The following is a 21,660-nucleotide window of genomic DNA, read 5'->3' on the forward strand; positions in this document are numbered from 1 at the left end:
CTAGGAAACATAGCTTTGAAGAGCACCATGTAAATGGAGCTGTGGTCGATCATACGCACTGTGGTGCCATTCACATGTGGCTCTTCAAATAACTCCTTAAAGAGAGTGATGAGGGGACGACAAAGTATAGCAAAAATTCACTGATCGGGGTGAGGAGTGCTATAGTATGTGGGCTGGTGGGGTTTGTGTGGCAGAGCTGCATTTTTGTCCCAGTCCAGCCCTGTGCCAGGCCCACCATTGCCATTAATGACATTTGTTCTGGATACTTCTGTGTTGTTCTTGTATGTGCGCGTGATGGCGCTGACATCCTTGTGTTTGGACACCTTTTTTTTCTATTTATCTGAATCAAAATGTCTACTATTGTACTCAGTTTTACAGGATAGATAAGAAAATAAACTTTGTGTGTGGGGGGGGCGTCATTTTGCTGTTCGCCTCAGGCAGCAGATAGGCTAGGTTCACCCCTGCAGAGAGGAGCTAGATATCTAGATAGAGGGTGTGGGTGGATGAAGTAGATAAGGGTAGGACAGCAGGAGAGAAAGCTGACAGTTGATAGTGGAGAGTTGTCATGGTAACAGGAGTCAGTTGGAGGAGGAGTCAGGCAGAGAAGACAGTTTTGGGAAGGGAACTGAAGGAGGGAGGAGCTCGTCCCAGGACTGGAGAGTAAAGTGGAGTGAAGAAGGGGTCCTAGGTGTCGGGGAAGTGAAGAATCCACCTGCGGCGTCTGAATACATGCCGACCGTAGACGGGTGGAAGGTTCAGGTCGCAATTGGGGACCGGCCCCAGACTAGTGGAGAGACTGTAGGACTCAGCTAGAAAGCCAGAGGCTGAAGTATCTGTATGTGTGACAGCCAAATCCACACACATTCGCTGAAAAGTCAGCCATATAGGGTCAAGGGGACCAGGAGATCGTCGCCCGACAAGATAAGAGGCTGCTGGCTTGGAACACTGTGTGTGATGCAGAGCAGGAGAGGCAGAAGCCAGCGCAGGGCCACGCCCAGGGCCATGATCAGGTCACTGCTGCCGTGACATCCCCTGGAGAACTGACCTGCCCGGTGCCGAGTCCCCCGGCCCTAGGCATACAATGAAATAAATATGGGGAAAGTTAAAGTGGAAAGTTTGTGACACCACCCGTGGTATTCGGCAAATAAGAAGATGGTCGATTCTGCAATTCAAATCCACTGGGGCAGTTGGTGACGCAGCAAAGATATTACACCCCTCCACGGGGAGACCTAGGCCCCAGGGCAGATATAAGATAGTAGAAGATGTTAACTGTTGTAGTGCAGGGCAGATGATGCAGTAAATAAATCTGAGGACACAGCGGAGTGCAGTCTTCACACTTTCATTCACAGTCTTTCAAGTTGCAATCCCCACCTGGTATACTGTGTCCTCAGGGTTGGTGGTCCAGCCAGCTATCAGGCACATGCATACTGCAGCCTCCATTTAGTTAGCTGAGTTCTCAGTTTGTCCACTAGTCTGGGGCCGGTCCCCTACTGTGACCTGGTGGCGTCACAAACTTTCCCCTATAACTTTCCCCTTGTTTATTTCATTGCATGCCCAGAGCCACGGACCGTGTTACTGCTGCAGTGACATCCCCTGAAGAACTGACTGACCCGGTGCTGAGTCCCCCAGCCCTAGCAGGAGCTGCACATATATAGTGCCTTTAATTTCACAGCGCTTTACAGGCATCAGCATCACTATCACCATTGGGGCTCATAATCTAGACTCCCTATCTATATGTCTTTGGCGTGTGGAAGAAAACCCACACAAACATGGGAAGAACATGGTGGGATTTGATCCCAGGAACCCAGCAATTGCAAAGCAACAGTGATAGTCACTGAGCCCACTGTGTATGTATATATATATATATATATATATTTATATTGTGGTACAGGAAAGGGTGTTTTACTGTATGGGAGATACATTTCTCCCAGCAGGTTAATGTTTGGCTGGGATTTTCCCTAAAGACAAGGACCTGCGATGATGTCATTGTCACGTGATCACCCCATGTGATGTCTACCTCGCCTGTGGGAGGGGTTATGGGCTATGTAAAGGAGGATGGTATTTGGCACATGGTGAGTGGGAATGGAAGATACAGGAACTTGGCTGGAGTTAGGGTACCGTTACACCTAGCGATGCACCAGCGATACCGACCAGTGATATGACGCGGTCAGGATCGCTGGTGCATCGCTAGGTGGTCGCTAGTGAGCTGCCACACAGGCAGATCTCACCAGCGACATCGCTGGGGACGGGGATCGCTACTTACCTGTCAGACGCGGCGATCCTGCGTCCTCCCGCCCGGCTCCAAGCGTCGCTCGTCGGCGCCACAGGAAGCCCAGCAGGAAGTGACCGACGAGGAATGGTCCAGGAGCTTCTCGCGCGATCAGCGATAACCAGCGGGGGAGCGGGTCGGAGGTAAGTATCACATGCAGCGATATCACTAGCAATATCGCTGCAACGTCACAAAATCGGTGACTTTACAGCGATATTGCTAGCGATATCGCAGTGTGTAACGGGGGCTTTAGCCTGAATTTGTTAGCAGGATTACCTGTGCTGCAGAGCTATAGCAGCAAGACTCCAAACAACCCTGGGAATGGCACCTGGCGGATGCTGCTGACCTGGCAGCCGCTTAGATAAGCCCGTCCCTTGCAAGGGTGAGTCTGGGATCAGTGGTTCTCCAAGCTGGAGTCTATTAGTGTTTTTCCGTTGCTTTCTGTTAACCTGCTGTTTCAAAGTGACATTAAACCACTGAAGTTGGACTATAAGGCCGGGGTCCACTAACCGACGCAAAATACGGTCCGTAGTTTACATGCGTAATACGGATGAATGACCCCTAAATAGTGCTCCATATGTCATCTGTAAGCAAGGTGTGGTCGGTATTTTGCGCATGTCAGCATCCGTATGTAATCCGAATGTAATCCGCATGGCGAGATTTTCTCGCAGCCTTGCAAAATGGACATTTAACGGTTTTAAGGCCTGCAAACTATTTAAATCATTATCCTGCACCCTATTTATTGCTTCAGGAACAGGTCGCTGCCTCCATTCTGGCCATTTGTGACCTTGCCTTCACTAGGTGTGTTGGTGTTGTATGTGCAACATGGCAGACAGTCTGACTTTCAGCACAACTGAGCAGGTTCTCGTCAACTGGCTTTTGTCACACCGCTTTGGTCAACCATACCCAGTGATAGTGGATCCGCGGAGGAGGAGACGCATGTGGGTACATCCACTTTTGAGGCAATGACTCACAAGAGGTCATTTTCACCGCCTCTATTCTTCTCTGCGGGAGCATCCTGCAAAATTCTACCAATACTGTCGCATGAGCCTTGCAACATTTGATCGACTCTTGGAGACAGTGCGCCCTGGGATAACCTTTCAGGACCCAAGGATGCGCAAAGCTATATCTGCAGAGGAGCGACTTCTACTCACATTACGGTATGTATTACACAACCACAATCTCTATGTTCATGATGTGTTGCCCAAAGTATGTATATATTGCTTCATGGACTAATTTTAATGCCCTCATCTTATTCCAGATATGTTGAAACTTACAGACCAGAATGTTATGTGTAATATGTACTGAATATCACTTAGTCATTGTGCAACCAAATATGTGTGTGTTAGTAGATGTGAAATCATAACACGTTTGGTATGTATGTACATGTTTTTTGGGTAATTTGAGCATTCTGCAATGTTCCTTTTCTGTTGTTCTTCAGCTTCCTGTCCACTGGCCTGTCTTATGCCGCTCTACACCATGAGTTTCTGATTGGAAGGTCTACCATTTCTGGCATAGTGAGGTCCACATGTAGTGAAATATGGTCAAGACTACATCAACTCATCATGCCCGAGCCCAGGATGGAAGACTGGTTGAGGATATCAAGGGACTTTGAGGAGGAATGCCAGTTTCCTAATTGTTTTGGGGCCCTTGATGGCAAACATATCCGGGTGCGTAAGCCGCCGAACTCTGGCTCCCAATTCTTCAATTATAAACAATACTTTTCTGTTGTATTGTTGGCTCTGGCCGACCCTCAATACAAGTTTATAATTGTTGACATTGGGGCCTATGGAAGGACGGGAGACTCTCGAGTCTTCAATACTTCCATTATTGCTCGGCGGCTACGCACCAACCAGTTGGATCTACCACCACCACGCCAGCTACCAGGCTCCACTCAAGAATCTGTCCCTTATGTCCTTGTGGCAGATGAGGCGTTTCAGTTAAAGCGCAATGTCATGAGGCCATATCCCCGGCGCAACCTTGACCACCGGCGCAGAATTTTCAACTTGCGCCTATCACATGCTCGGCGACTGGTGGAGTGTTCTTTTGGCATTCTTAGTGCAAAATGGCGGGTACTCCAGTCTGCCATTCAGCTGAGTGAACAAAATGTTCATGAAGTTAAAGTCTGTGTGGTTCTTCATAACTTCACCAGGATACATGATTGTTCCTCCTCTGCTGGTGTTGTGCTTGGGTTGGACAATGTGCATAGGGCGAGACCACCTAGCAACCCTCAACGTAGACCGCTCTCTGGCCTCAAAGTGCGTGATATTTTCACAAATTACTTTATGTCACCTGAGGGGGAAACTTCTTGGCAAGAGCATGCTGTGTCTATGTTATAATATTTTGGTTTTTGTGTGTCTAAATATATAGATTTCTTCCCCTTCTCATTCTATGACTGTTGAATTGCACTGGTAAGAGTATGTTAGTATGCTGACACGGTTTTTTGGAATTGAGACAGAGACGTAAAATGTAGTAGACAAATTTTTACTTTTGCCTTTTTTTTTTTTTTTTTTTTTTTTAAAGCAAAACATATTCTTGCCATATCACAAATGTGGCAATGGGCCAATTTGGCCTTTTTGCAGATGTGAACATTGTTTCACAATAAAATTTTCAAACAGAGAAAATACAAAAAAAAAAAAAGGGAATAACAAAATAGAAAGATTATAAAGTTTGATATGTTGGGGGAGGAGAACGCGGAAGACAAGCCTGTGTTTGGTGCTGGCTACTTTGCCCAACTTGCCCATCGCCCTGTGTGGGGGCATACTGTTGCCCATGATGTGGGTATTGTACTGCCTCCTGGGATTGGCCTTGGTATTGGCCAGAGTGATACTGACCAGGGGCATCTTGTTGGGTCGGGTAGGCCTGTGTCTCATACCCACCAATATAGCCATGTCGTCCCCAACCAGGTTGGGACCAGCCTCCAAAACTGGCTGGGAAAAAGTGGCCATATTGGTGGGGTTGGCTAGAGGCAGACATATGTGGCTGGTGTTGGAAAGGTTGGGTAGGGGGAGGAAGGGGGTGAGGTGTAGGCCCACGTATTTGAGGATCCTCAGAGCCTGCTTGAGCAAGCATGTGTGTGGGTGGTCTAAGGCACATTAGATTTCTGGGTGAAAGCTGCCACCTCTCCAGATATTCAAATAGCTCATATGGTGTATTGGGGGGTGTGCTTGCATCAAGCAGGATCTGAAAACATCCTCGAATATGGAGCCTCACCTCACGGGAAAGGGCTTAAAGATAAAGGGCCAGGCTATGTGAGTATGCCTCCTCTCCATCATCTGTATTCACTTTAGACAGATAGTTCAGTACCCCTGTGTCAACATTGGTACGGGTATCTTGGGCAGGGATCTGTCGCCTTCTTCTTCCTCGCCGGGATGGTCCAGCAGGCTGTGGGGAGCCCCGGATCTGGGCAGTTGGGCTGCTGCTCATGTTGCCCAGCTCCTCCTGTATGGCTGATGGTGCAGCAGCAGACGGTCCTGGTTGTGGATGTTGTCCTGGTGGTGGGGTTTCTGGCGCAGGCAATGGGTTTTCCTGTGAGGATTCTTCACCCATGCTTCTTATAGGGGGACAAGATGGGCCAGCCACCTCATCCCCTACAGGATCAATGATGGGCTCTGTATCTGAGCCAGTTCCTCAAAGGTTGGACTGAGTTCTGTTATGAAATAAAACAGAGCCAAGAATAAATCAATGTTTTTGGCCCTGTAAAGTATCTGTGTAATGTGGTGTGAGGTATCTACTTACGGTCTCAGATCCAGAATAGGGGCGAGGAAGGAGAGGCGGCATAATATATGTATTTCTGCTTTAGGTGGCCTGCATCACCACTCCAGGACCGCTGCTGACGTTCCCACCTGTATTGGTCGCGAATGCTGCGCCACTGTCTCATCACATCTTCCACTGCAATGTGACAGTAAAGATTCTCAATTTCACATATTTGATAGGTCTAATTTGCTACCAGTAGCCTAGCCATGTGGCCTTCTGGGGTGTGCTTTCTACCCAGGGAGGCATATCTAATTGCCTCATCCAGCCCAGATACACAGGGTCAAAATGGTTCATGTAACAAGTATCTACACTTAAAATAACTTGTTTGGCTAGGAGGATGAGGAGCTTGTGGCCTGTGCCAAATGATGGCAGTGTTAAACCATGGGTCACATCAAAATCTGCCCGCCTCATGAGGAAAAAAGATTTAAATAAACTGGAGAAGTGGGCAGCAACTAACAGAATGGTTTTTAACAGGGAGAAATGCAAAGTACTACATCTGGGCAATAAAAATGAAAAAAGCATATATAGAATGGGAGGAATAGGGCTAAGTGACAGAACATGTGAAAAAGACTTGGGTATACTAATAGATCACAGACTGAATATGAGTCGACAGTGTGATGCAGCAGCAAAAAAGGCAAATGCAATTCTAGGATGTATTAACAGAAGCATACAGTCTAGATCACGTGAAGTCATTATTTCCCTCTACTCCTCTTTGGTCAGACCTCATCTGGAATATTGTGTCCAGTTTTGGGCACCACATTTTAAAAAAGACATCAACAAACTGGAGCAAGTTCAGAAAAGAGCGACCAGAATGGTGACCGGTCTGCAAACCCTGTCTTATGAGGAAAGGTTGCAGGATTTGGGAATGTTTAGTTTGCAAAAGAGAAGACTGAGAGGAGACTTAATAGCTGTCTACAAATATCTAAAGGGCTGTCACATTGTAGAAGGATCAACTTTATTCTCATTTGCACAAGGAAAGACTAGAAGCAATGGGATGAAACTGAATGGGAGGAGACACAGATTAGATATTAGAAAAAACTTTTTGACAGTTAGAGTGATCAATGAGTGGAACAGGCTGCCACGAGAAGTGGTGAGTTCTCCTTCAATGGAAGTCTTCAAACAGAGGCTGGACAGACATCTGACTGGGATGATTTAGCGAATCCTGCTTTGAGCAGGGGGTTGGACCAGATGGCCCAGGAGGTCCCTTCCAACGCTACAATTCTATGATTCTATGATTCTATGATTCTATGATTCTACAAGGACAGGAAGGGGGGGGCTGATTCTATATGCATCTTTTGATGTGATGTCTTTTGAAACAGTTTTTGGGTTGTACTTACTCAGTTTCTGCTGCTCCTCACGTGGCCGATCACCAAAATCATGGAACATCTGGTGACATATGCGCCTCCATGACGCCTCCTTTCTTGCCCGTTTGGCATAATGGGCATCACGTTGGTCCCAGAGTACTGGCCGCTCCTGCACTAATACAATAAGCATCTCCACATTGAGGAAATATGGCGCCATGACGCTGCTGTACTCCGTGGAGGCGTAGTTCCTGGATGTCTGGAGCGATTTTTGAGTTCATTTGCATGTCTAGGCTTCCTGATGATGGATTGGCCCATTTCCTGTCACCAGCCAAAAGACCTGCGTATTTCTCGCAAGTCACACGTGTGGTCCGTGTGTAATCCGTATTTTTTTCACACCCATAGACTTGCATTGGCGTATTATGGGTGTAGTACACTGACAATCGCAGTATGCTGCGATTGGCACGGACCGTAGAATACGGACGAGAAATATATGGCTTTTGGGAGCAAACCCATAGAAAATCATTGGTCCGTGTGTAATGCGTGCTTTTAAAGCCCCTCACTCGTCCGTATTCCTCTCTAGTGTGACCCCGGCCTTAGCCTGTATGTTGCCTCATTACTACATCCCTGCCATTGCCTACCAGAGCAAATCCCTACTATATACAGTTGTGGCCAAAAGTATTGACACCCCTGCAATTCTGTCAGATAATACTCAGTTTCTTCCTGAAAATGATTGCAATCACAATTTCTTTGGTATTATTATCTTCATTTAATTTGTCTTAAATGAAAAAACACAAAAGAAAATGAAGCAAAAAGCAAAACATTGATCATTTCACACAATACTTCAAAAATGGGCCAGACAAAAGTATTGGCACCCTCAGCCTAATACTTGGTTGCACAACTTTTAGCCAAAATAACTGCGACCAACCGCTTCCGGTAACCATCAATGAGTTTCTTACAATGCTCTGCTGGAATTTTAGACCATTCTTCTTTGGCAAACTGCTCCAGGTCCCTGATATTTGAAGGGTGCCTTCTCTAAACTGCCATTTTTAGATCTCTCCACAGGTGTTCTATGGGATTCAGGTCTGGACTCATTGCTGGCCACCTTAGAAGTCTCCAGTGCTTTCTCTCAAACCATTTTCTAATGCTTTCTGAAGTGTGTTTTGGGTCATTGTCCTGCTGGAAGACCCATGACCTCTGAGGGAGACCCAGCTTTCTCACACTGGGCCCTACATTATGCTGCAAAATTTGTTGGTAGTCTTCAGACTTCATAATGCCATGCACACGGTCAAGCAGTCCAGTGCCAGAGGCAGCAAAGCAACCTCAAAACATCATGGAACCTCCGCCATGTTTGACTGTAGGGACCGTATTTTTTTCTTTGAATGCCTCTTTTTTTCTCCTGTAAACTCTATGTTGATGCCTTTGCCCAAAAAGCTCTACTTTTGTCTCATCTGACCACAGAACATTCTTCCAAAACGTTTTAGGCTTTTTCAGGTAAGTTTTGGCAAACTCCAGCCTGGCTTTTTTATGTCTCAGGGTAAGAAGTGGGGTCTTCCTGAGTCTCCTACCATACAGTCCCTTTTCATTCAGATGCCGATGTATAGTACGGGTTGACACTGTTGTACCCTCGGACTGCAGGGCAGCTTGAACTTGTTTGGATGTTAGTCGAGGTTCTTTATCCAACATTCGCACAATCTTGCGTTGAAATCTCTTGTCAATTTTTCTTTTTCGCCAACATCTAGGGAGGCTAGCCACAGTGACATGGGCTTTAAACTTCTTGATGACACTGCGCACGGTAGACACAGGAACATTCAAGTCTTTAGAGATGAACTTGTAGCCTTGAGATTGCTCATGCTTCCTCACAATATGGTATCTCAAGTCCTCAGACAGTTCTTTTGTCTTCTTTCTTTTCTCCATGCTCAATGTGGTACACACAAGGACACAGGACAGAGGTTGAGTCAACTTTAATCCATGTAAACTGGCTGCAAGTGTAATTTTAGTTATTGCCAACACCTGTTAGGTGCCACAGGTAAGTTACAGGTGCTGTTAATTACACAAATTAGAGACGCATCACATGATTTTTCGAACAGTGCCAATACTGTTCACCCTCTTTTTTATGTTTGGTGTGGAATTATATCCAATTTGGCTTTAGGACAATTCTTTTTGTGTTTTTTCATTTAAGACAAATTAAATGAAGATAATAATACCAAAGAATTTGTGTTTGCAATAATTTTCAGGAAGAAAATGAGTATTATCTGACAAAATTGCAGGGGTGTCAATACTTTTGGCCACAACTGTATATATATATATATATATATATATATACAGTGGGTACGGAAAGTATTCAGACCCCGTTAAATTTTTCACTCTTTGTTTCATTGCAGCCAATTGGTAAATTCAAAAAAGCTCATTTCTTTCTCATTAATATACATTCTGCACCCCATCTTGACTGAACAAAAGACAGAAATGTAGAATTTTTGGCAAATTTATTAAAAAAGAAAAACTGAAATATCACATGGTCATAAGTATTCAGACCCTTTGCTCAGTATTGAGTAGAAGCACTCTCTTGAGCTAGTACAGCCATGAGTCTTCTTGGGAATGATGCAACAAGTTTTTCACACCTGGATTTGGGAATCCTCTGTCATTCTTCCTTGCAGATCCTCTCTGGATATATACTAAATCTGCTGCAGGGCATTGTAATCACAGCCATAGCTGTGGGTACTATAGTGCTAAAGAACTGGGAAAAACTGACACTGCACGATTCCTACCGTAGTGCAGGTGCCTACGATGCTAATCTGAATGTGAACATTACTGGCTGTGATCCGGATGTGAAAGGTCTATGTTTGATTTGTGAAGTTGGCACTTAAAGACTTTTTTCTCTTGAATTGAACTTACAGGCCTTGCTTCCTTGCTGGTGGAAAAAGCCCACTTCCTTTCTAAAGGCCTCATGCACAGCCTCACTGGCACAAGCCTCTCGCATGTCTTCGGGTACCTCTATTATGCACTTGAAACCCGAAATATCACCTTCTTGAACATAATATTGGACCTCCTCGTCCTGAGCGTCAGCGCAGTTTTCCAAGACATCGACGTCCCTTGTATGGCCCTCTGTGTGGCACTTCCTCTGCTGTATTTCTTCCTCGGTGGAGGCCCCTTCTTTGGTCAGCCTCTCCTGCTCACTCTCCTTCATTGCGATCAGATCGGGAGAGAGCAACAGTTCTATTTCCCGGTCATTCTTGGATTTCTGGAGCTGGGCATTAGTCTCCTTCTCTATCTTGAGCTCTCGGAGAACTTTATCTCACTCCTCTGCCAAGCAGCGATGCTCATCCTCTCTCCGGAGAAGCTCCTGCTGATGCTTCTCTTGGGCCTCTCTGAGCACCGCCGTATGTTTCAATAGGGCCTTGTTCATAATTTGACACGCTGACAGGTGACCTCTGATTCCAGAGACTTCCTTCTCCAGCTCATCCACTCTGTGCTCAATCGCTGGTGTCAGGACCCTTTATCGCTCAACTGTCTCTTTCACTGTCTCTTTAAGCAGCTCTATCTCATGGTCCTGATCTCTTTTGTCCAGCACGTGTCGCACCATCAGTTCTTTAATCAGATTTTCAGATGGGCTCTCTTGCCCACCCATACTCTGCCTCTTCAGTTCTCCACCTTTTCCTGCATCTGCCTCTATGTTCTCTGCAGGTCTACTACAGGTCTGTGTTAATTTCAGCCCATCACCAACTCCCTCTGTGCTGGGGTTTGTTAGAGATAAAGTGACCTCCTTATCAAGGACAATGACCCAATCTGCACTTGACCCTATCTTTTCCTCATCCTTCTTCTAAGAGGGTGTAGCCTGTCCCACCTTTCTGCCGCCCCTGCGTCAAGAGGAAGATCTGCCATTTTTACTTGGCTCCACCTTCCTGCACACTCTTTCCCTTGCGATCGAGTCAGAGTCTGAATTGGAGTCACCCCTACAAACCCTGTCATCCTGGAACAGCAAGACCCCACTCAAACAAGTGTCAGACCCCTTTCCTGGAGCTACCCCGATTTGGTCAGACCCAAGCTTTCTCCCGGTCACCCATAACTCGGGACTATTGACCCTAGGTGGTGCTACCTCCTCCTCTTTATACATCCCGTTGACATGAATCCCCACAGCCTGCTGCTGTAGTGGGGCTTTCATATGACCGTTCCGTCTCTCCACTGGGCAACCCCACACTTCATCAACTTCCCATGCATCTTCAAACAACACAAAGTCCCTTTCCCTCTCAAAGGGGTACAATAAGTTCGGTGTTATACCGCCATCTTGACACTCAACACTTTTGGACATATCCACGATCACTCTGTCCACAGTATAGTCCACAGTGACACCATGTATGCAATGAACCTTGACCTTTTTCTCGGTCAGACAGAGAACGAGAGGAGTTCCCATCAGAGTCACTTGACTCTTTCTTTGAGTCCAGCTGTCCAGAGACTCCTTACCGATTTAACATCACAGTACACCCCTGCGGCCTGTCATCAAATGGGAAGTCTATGCCACACTTGGAATAAGTAAAAAACAAACACTGCTGTTTCCCAGACATGTCCACTGAGGTAACCAGTGCTGCCCCTTTTGAAAGCTCCACCCCTTTTTGAGCCACTATTGCTTTTTGGGACTCTACCCCTTTTTGGGCCACCACCCCTGTTTGGGTCACCGTCCCCTTTCAGGACTTCACCCTTTTTGAGGTGCACGCCGTGGACTCCCCGTGTCCCTCTACAGGCCCCTCACCGCCTGTGCACAGCAGTCTATCTGCCCCAACATTTCCTCACAGTGAGGCTCCTGCGGTTGCTACTGCAGCTCCAGCTGCTGCAGAACTTCTTGCTGCTACTGCTCCTCACCGGCTCTGCAAACCTCCGGACGACTCTGCGTTGAGGACATTGACCACCTTCGTAACCCCGCCGAGTTACCGCCGGACGCTTTCAGTTTTTGTGGTCCCGCCAAGCCACAGCAAGCTGACTTGGAAAAATTCTTTGTGACCCCACCGAGCCACAGCAATCACTTCCACGTGTGCTTAGTGGACCTTTGCCCCTAGCAACCAAGTTTGTAGACCTCGTCCATTGCTCCTAGCAACAAGTCTACAAAAGTGCCCTTAGCATTATCCACCAATTGTGATGTAGAGATCACTAGCGGGTTGGGGTGTACTCACTTGGCAGCGATATAACATGCAGGAGGACTGTATGTTCTTAAAGGTTCACATAGGTTTATTGCACCATAACCCCAGCAGCACAAACACAAAGTAAAACAGCCTTTAGATCTGGCAAAACAAAATAACAATGTACATAAACAGGGCTTATAATTCCGTCAGACCTGTGGTCACTCAGGTCTGGTTATTTGTCCAGGATTCAGGCTAGGTCTGGAGCCAAATAGTTCTCCAGGCTCAGGGTTACTTGCTTACGAGGTCCGCAGTTTTCCCAGCCTGGCTTCATATAGGTCCTGTCAACCCGGACCCTCAGTGCCTCTTGGACTCCACAGGAGCACTCAACCGCTCCAGTCTTACACACGGGTCTCCATTGTCCCTCACTGATCCCGGTCAGTACCACTCTCGGTTGTCAGGCCGTTCACTCTATAGTGTCCAGCCTGACACAGAGAAATCTATCCACCCTGACAGATTCCTACACACTCACTGCCATGTGCTATACACACCTCCATTAAATAGCTGATTGTATTTTATACAGTGAATACTGTCTTATTATTGTAAATTACCATTGTAAATTGTATGCTTTAAAAGACACCTATCACCATTGTAATGCTTGAAAAAGGTTCACACCCATTGAACCGAAATGTTGCTGCATGGGCACATAGCCATATGGGCTATTATAAAAACCAACATGGTGTGCTGCCTTTTTTTTTATGGACTATTTTGAGGTTTGGTATGTACCCCGAGGGCCTGCACTCGAATCTTTTTCCTTTTTTGTGCTGTTTTTTTCAATTTTGGTCTATATATACTTACTGGAATTGGCGTGCACAAATATTTTATTTTTTCAGAAAAATTTTTTTTGCTTCACCATGACTGAAATCGGTGGTGAAACCAATATGCCCACAGCATTCAGTTACACCTTAGAGGATGAGGAAAGAATCCTTGGATCAACTGAAGGTGATGCCACAGTTTTGGATGTTCCATTTGTAGTGGACTTAAAATGCAAGTATACATATGAGAAAAAATGTATGATTACATTCCAGTTACATATAACTACATTAAGGGAATATTATAAACATAAAATAAAGAGATGTAAATGGATGAGAGACATGGAGGATTATTGTATGGGGAAGATCTACAATTGGTAAAATGACTCTAGCAAAATGTATAGAGGAAAGAAATTGCCTAATAAACTAGAGACACAAAGGCCTCAACTAGAGGAATGCATCGGAGGATTAGAAGAGGGGGGAGAAAGCATCACCGTGGAAAAAAAAGAAAAACATCAGAAAACACGGATCAACCCACAAAGACCTGCAGTGACCAAAAGAAAGGACTAGATCTTGTGGCAAACCTTACATCTAGATTATTGTCTGATGTTGAAATTGATGTTTTTATTAAAGGGGCTTTTATATAGCCCTCGCAGACATGTTAACTGGTTTAAGCTAGAAAAGGAACTCTATAGGTTCTTTAGACAACTAAAATTAAAACACTGGTTTTCTGATCATAAAAAAATGTTGATAATCTTGTTTGTACACAGGATACCACAATAGTAGAGAAGAATGTGGGTACCTTTATACTACGTATTTTTGATTTGTCTAACAATAGTGATGTCATACAAATAGTTAATTTTTTTTAAATGAAGAAAAGGAGATGTGGCACTCACCCAATTTGCAGTGTAGTGTTTCTTTATTTGACCATTAAAGGTCACACAATAGAGGACGGGCAGATTACATGAGGCATGCGAGGAAAAAGCGGACAACAGCCATTTCGCATACACAGACGCTTCAACAGGTCCACCTTTATGATTACAGACCAGATCCCTCCCTTGAGAAGAGGGGGTTACCGAATTAAATTATTAAAGATTAGAGAACTGGAGAAAAAATGGAACACGTTGAAACCTTTTGGATTAAGGCTGGGTTCACACGTAGCAGAACTCTCGAGGAAATTACCGCAAGAATTCCGGAATTCTATTCTGCGGGAAAATCGCATTTTAAATTCCTGCGATTTTCCCACGGAAAAACTAGCATTTTGCAAGCGTAATTAGCTTGCAGAATTGCTAGCTTTCCAAGCGATCTGGAGCATCGCTTGGAGAACTGATTGACAGGTTGGTCACACTCGTAAAACATAGTGTTTGACAAGTGTGACCAACTTTTTACTATTGAGGCCGCCTATGCGGCCTCAATAGTAAAAGATAGAATGTAAAAAATAATAATAAAAAAAATTGTTATTCTCACCTTCCGACGTCCCGCACAGCCTTCCCGCCTCTCTCCACGCTCCCGGTCCCAGTAATCCTTTGCGACAATTACCGCGATGACGTCCGTTCTCGCGGGATTGCGACGTCTCGCGGTCATTCGCGATGACGTCGCACGAATGACCGCGAGACTTCGCGATCCCGCGAGAACGGACGTCATCGCTCGCAAAGGCTTACTGGGACCGGGAGCGTGGAGAGAGGCGGGAAGGCTGCGCGGGACATCGGAAGGTGAGAATAACAATATTTTTTATTTTAAATTCTATTTTTTACAGGGATATGGTACCCAGAGCCCGGAGGACAGTTTCCTCTCCTCCGCACCGTGGGTACCATCCGCAAATGTTCTGCTTACTTTTCGCATGGTGTGCACAGCCACATGCGGAAAGTAAGCAGAACAATGCATTCCTATGGGTGCAGGATCACCGCGATTCTGCAAAATTAATGACCATGCTGCGTTTTTTACCGAGAAACGATTCCGCCGTGGTGAACACCGCAGCATTAGCACAGCATTGCGGAATCCCATAGGAATGCATGGGATGCTTATTTTTTGCGTTTTCGCGGCAAAATCGCGCGGTTAAAACCGCCGCGGAAACGCGAAAAAAATCCACGTGTGAACTCAGCCTAAATGTGGAATATAAATTACAGCTTACTCTAGAAAATTGCTTTCTTGCATTTCTTGGATTCAATTGTTCTTTTCCTTGTCTTTGGTGTAATTTTTAGGTATTAAATATTGTCTATTTTATATTTTTCTAGACTCTCCAGCGGCAGCGGATTGAATTTAGAAGACATGACTCCTCTTTTATTTGAGATATTTATCTTGATTAATAGTGATAAAAAATATTTTTGTCGTCTTTAAGGCTCAATAAATAAAAATATGCGAGCAGTTCTTTTTCTTCTTTTGGTTTAAAAAGGCTATATTATTAGATGTGCTGACATTGGGGGGTTGAACCTGTGTTGGTTCGGAGTGTGTGTCCAGTTGTGTGAGAATTTGTGTGTTGTGCACCACGCTCTTCTCCGTTTGGATATGGGTTACCTATCCCAGCTAATGGGAGGTGTTCCTATATTCTGGATATATCCGACCATTCATAGTCCCCTTGTTTCGCTTTAAGCGATTTAATAAAAGCACTATATATTTCTTTAAGAATTTTTGTATATAGCTTTGTGATGTAGCATTGCAAACCTATTATTGTAAGGACTCGCTATATTATGTGCATATGCACATTGGTGCCTTCCCTTATCCAAGACGGGGTCGGTGTGCAAGCGGAGCTACTGAGCATGAGCGACAGGAAAATGGTGTTTTCATTTGCTAATTTTGATCCCGCACTCTGAGCCTCTGGTAACGCTGGTACATGGCGTGCTTTTTGCTTATCCTAATGGGGTGAGTCACGTCTATTTTCTATGTCTACAGCTGCCGCTGATTACTAATCACTGTCCAATAACAGGACTTATGCTGATTGTAAATATTTTCATCATGATTTTTATTTTCCGCACATTGCACTATATTTGTACTTTCTAATGATGACACACAGTCCATGTGATTGTATTTTATACAGTGAATACTGTCTTATTATTGTAAATTACCATTGTAAATTGTATGCTTAAAAGACATTCACCTATCACCATTGTAATGCTTGAGAAAAGTTCACACCCATTGAACCGAAACATTGCTGCATGGGCACATAGCCATATGGGCTATTAAATAGACACTTTATTGAAAACCAACATGGTGTGCTGCCTTCTTTTTTAATGGACTATATACTGTATATATATATATATATATATATATATATACTGTATATACACATAGTACGGAATCAAACAATTGAAATACGCTATTGGATAAGTATTTGACTCTAAAATGTATTCTATTCCTAGGGGAAATTGTGATTATGCATATGGCTATGCATGCTGTACGTGTTCTGAAAAGAGGCCCATTCTTGTAAATTTTTCCTCTTTTATGTACATGTGTTCTAATAGATATGTGAACAAAAGTTAACTCCTTTTCAAGTAGATGACCAACATGCTTTCTATCAGAGGCATGAGGCTTTGCTACTGAACGATTCAAAGAAAACATAATGTTATTATCACTATTAGACTGATCTATACAGGGAGGGCCATTTATATGGATACACCGAAATAAAATGGGAATGGTTGGTGATATCAACTTCCTGCTTGTGGCACATTAGTATATGGGAGGGGGAAAACTTTTCAAGATTGATGGTGATCATGGTAGCCATTTTGAAGTCGGCCATTTTGAATCCAACTTTATTTTTTTCAATGGGAAGAGGGTCATGTCACACATCAAATTCATTGAGAATTTCACAGGAAAAACAATGGTGTGCTTGGTTTTAACGTAACTTTATTCTTTCATGAGTTATTTACAAGTTTCTCTTTGTTTACAGCCATTGACATGTCACAGAGGTTAACACGTGAGAAGCGGATAGAAATTGTGTTGATGTCTGGTGAACGCAGTACCCGAGTCATTGCAGCAGATTTCAGTGCAAGGCACCCTAAGCAAGAAAACTGTAACCATTCCCATTTTATTTAGGTGTATCCATATAAATGGCCCACACAAAAAAGTCTGCCTCATCACTGAACATAATGATCTGTGTAAACTGAGGGTCCTGTTCCAATATTTGTTTTGCCCATTTTACAAATTCAGCGCGCCGATCTGGGTCACCAACCATTCCCATTTTATTCAGATGTATCCATTGAAATGGCCCACCATGTAGATTAATTCAACCTATAGTTATTCCTCCAGAATCACCGACACCGAAGCACACACATAGATGGGGGAGGGCAGCAGGCCCCTGCGAGATACCTCTCCATTGAGGATGCTCAATGTCAACATGGTGGCAACAGAGAACAGTTGCTATTGCGGGAGAGGTGGGAGAGGAACACACAGATTTCTGATCCCTTTGAAATGGCTTGGTTTTGATGTCATCTAATGTTTGGTATACTTAATCTGCTCTTGAAAATCATGAGATATAAATTATAAATACTCCAAAACTAGACAAGAGCCTAATTCTAGAGGTTTTCCTGTTGTTTCCTAATGAGAAAACTTAGGAAGATACTTACCGTAATTTTTTTTGAACATTTTATATGTAGAGAAACAGAGTCTTGCCCCTCTCGCTGTCAAGCGACACATTGTGACAAGAAATATAAACAAATCCATGTTAAGAAATATGTAAACTGTATTTTGTTTAAAACGTTTTGTTTAAACTGATTTTGCATCAAAGTCCATTAGGCAAAACTATTGTTGGAAATACACGCAAGGTTGGCATGGCCTTTACAAATTCCTGAATATATCAGGAGAAACTTTCTTTCCACTTAGGTCATCAATCTTCCTTTGCTGCTGTCTGAGACACTGTTGTCCTGACTGATAACTTGACACAGTGCCTACAAAACTAAGACAAAAGCATAAAAGATCTGTATTTACACCAGGCTTTCTGAAAAAAAAAGGAAATAGTATAATGCAAGGATTTCTGGATGTATAGATAGCCATTGGTGCATAACGGTGCAATTTGTTGCTGGCCTCCAGAGAGCTCTATAGGGATTACTCTATGATATGATTTTAGAGAGAAAGATCCCCGCGTATTGTTCTTGCTGACAATTGCTCGATCTGCTGTCTGTGTCTAGCCTTGGGTATAGTAATCCTTTATGTTTCATTCACCTTAAACAGTGGCAGCCAAGTAGTAGGCCACATTCTACCAGTTGTCCTCAAAACTGCCACAAGAAGATCTTAATGTCTAGCCTCTAGGCTATTCTCTTGTTTGCTTTGGTACAGACACAGGAAAATATTGTGGGGTATATACTGTACGTAAGTCTTCACTAGTGCTATTAAATGGTAAATACTGTGCCTCACACAAATCATATCAACTTCCATATACTCCAGGCCAAAAAAGTCAGAAGGAAGCAGTTTGAACGATCATGGATAGTGATCAGATAAGTAACTGTGGCTAGTACCACTACTAAAGTAACACTGATACACTTGAAAAAAGTACATGCCATAAGATTGTAGTAAAGTACTGCACATGCCATGTGTGCCTACACGTATTTCCATGGTAGATGAACACATATTTCTATGCTAGATGAACAACTCCATATAGTTGGTTCCAATCTTCCGGAGATGTGATGCAATCTGATATTAACCACAAAAGTGAGCAGTTGACTGGCAATGCTGAGGTAAAAAGAGGGGAATCAGTAGTTGAGCAAACATTTTTACCTTTGCAGGACCATTGAAAATAGAAAATCCTTTAAATTGACAAAGATGACAAATATTATTACAGTTGTACATTAGCTGCATAATTTCACGTGGACCCGTCCTGTGTGACACGGCCCACAGGCCGGTAACTGAGACAACAAGACACGGCACGTGAAGCTGTCCTGTGTGACACGGCCCGCAGGCCGGTAACTAAGACAACAAGACATGGGGGAAGGGGAAACAGTTACAACGGTGGGCCCTACGATAGGTAACGGGGGACGTGGAGACCTCCTGAACTCCCCTGAGTCAGTGTCCCTCACACTCCTAACGATCCCTAGGCGTTTTGCTCACCGGACACCGATCAGGATACCTGTCAACCTAGCAAACCCTACAACTATCCCTTGCTAGGGAGCTGGGTGGTGCAGGCACTGGCCCCACCACTGTACTAATACACACCAGGGAAAAATACAAACAGGGGAAACACCAAAACACTTATCTTGCTCTGCTGCAGTACCAAGCATGAAAACCACAGAACAGAGGAAAAAATCCTCCAATATTTGAGAAAAAAACAAAAACAGGCAGAGATGCTTACTTGTATAGACAGGCCTCAATGCAAATGCACTATCAGGGTGCAGCGGACCCAAGTAAAATGGCAACTGCACAGGTGCAATAATACCTAATGAAACAGCCAGATTTTTTCCTCTGTTCTGTGGTTTTCATGTAGGACTTGCAAGTGTAAGGAACTTTGACGCAGTTTGTCAGCTTCCGTATTAAGGCCTTAATATCAACCAATACCTTACATATATTGATATGTTTTTTGTGCACTTTTTATCTTTTCAGGGTGCAGTTGTGCCCAAATGGTTCTGTAAACTGTGGCCTCTGTTCACACGGGATGCATTCTAGTTGGCACTGGGCAGCCCCCCTATATGGTGTTACTAAGAGGCTGTGAACCATATGTTCTGCATTCCCTGTGTGAACATTGCCACATACGGATTCTTTTTTTGCACTGGTGTACCACACGGCCAATCCCTGATTGTAGGCTGGCTGTTTCATTTGGTATTTATGCACCTGTGCAGCTGCCATTTTACTTGGGTCCGCTGCACCCTGATAGTGCTTTTGTATTGAGGCCTGTCTATACAGGTAAGCATATCTGCCTGTTTTTGTTTTTTCTCAAATATTGCAGTACCAGGCAGCAGAGTGCATCACTGGATTAACTTTTCGCAGTGGTTCGACACCTCAGAGGCAGCTGCCACCTTCACCATCTCACTCTGCTGCGGACACCGGGCAGGCAGAGTTCACATCAGTTTCAGCAGTGGCTCCAACCTTCCAGCCAGCTGCTCACTTCACTGTGGTTGGAATCCCAAAAAGACGCTATCACCAACACCTGCTCATAGACCATGTGACCCTATATAGGAAAAGGGAATGGTCAAATGATCAGGGGCCAAAAGCTGCAATAATCCCAGTGACCACCCGGGGGCAAAAGGCAAAGCAAAGAAAACATCAAGTGCAATGACCCTAACGGCCACCGGGGGCAAAACTAGAAAAAAGACACCACTGTGTAGGTCTTTTTTATTATTAAGACACCACTGTGTAATGGCCACCGGGGGCAAAACCAACCCTGAGCAAACAGCTCAAAGAAAAAAAAGGTTACTTTTACACTTTATCTGTCATGATCCAGCATGGATCATGACACATACAAAGACTTGCAATGAATATGTTGTATAACATGCAGTATATGAAAAAAATTGCAGTTGTATATGAGTGCATGGCTACAAAGGTGTCTTAACTCACAATATGTGAAGATTGCCCCTTTCTGTGAGTAAAGCTTGTGAATACTCTATACAGTGGGTACAGAAAGTATTCAGACCCCTTTAAATTGTTCACTATTTGTTTCATTGCAAATTCAAAAAAGTTCTTTTTTTCTCATTAACGTACATTTTTATTAAAAAAGAAAAACTGAAATATCACATGGTCATAAGTATTTAGACCCTGTGCTCAGACACTAATATTTAAGTCACATGCTGTCCATTTCCTTGTGATCCTCTGTGAGATGGTTCTTCTTTTTCATTGGAGACCAGCTGTGTTTAATTAAACTGATAGGACTTGACTAGTAAAGGCACACACCTGTCTATATGAGAACTCAAAGCTCACAGTGCTTGTCAGACCAAATGAGAATCATGAGGTCAAAGGAACTGGCCAAGGAGCTCAGAGACAGAATTGTGGCAAGGCTCAGGTCTGGCCAAGGTTACAAAAGAATTTCTGCAGTTCTCAAGGTTCCTAAGAGCATAGTGGCCTCCATAATCCTTAAATAGAAGAAGATTGGCACCAACAGAAGTTTTCCTAGACCTGGCCGTCCAGCCAAACTGAGCAATCATGGGAGAAGAGCCTTGGTGAAAGAGTTAAAGAGGAACCCCAAGATCACTGTGGCTGTACTCCACAGATGCAGTAGGGAGATGGGACAAAGTTCCACACTGTCAACTATCATTGCAGCCCTCCACCAGTTGGGCCTTTAGGGCAGAGTGGCCCGAAGGAAGCCTCTCCTCAGTGCCAGACATATGAAAGCCCGAATAGAGTTTGCTAAAAAACACATGAAGGACTCCCAGACTATGAGAAATAAGATGTTCTGGTCTGATAAGATGAAGATAGAACTTTACGGTGATAATTTTAAGTGGTATGCGTGGAGAAAACCAGGCACTGCTCATCATCTTCCCAATACAAGCCCAACA

The sequence above is a fragment of the Dendrobates tinctorius genome, unplaced genomic scaffold (genome assembly GCF_039654945.1).
Source record: "Dendrobates tinctorius isolate UK_male_01 unplaced genomic scaffold, ASM3965494v1 ptg000049l, whole genome shotgun sequence".
Lineage (NCBI taxonomy): Eukaryota > Metazoa > Chordata > Amphibia > Anura > Dendrobatidae > Dendrobates > Dendrobates tinctorius.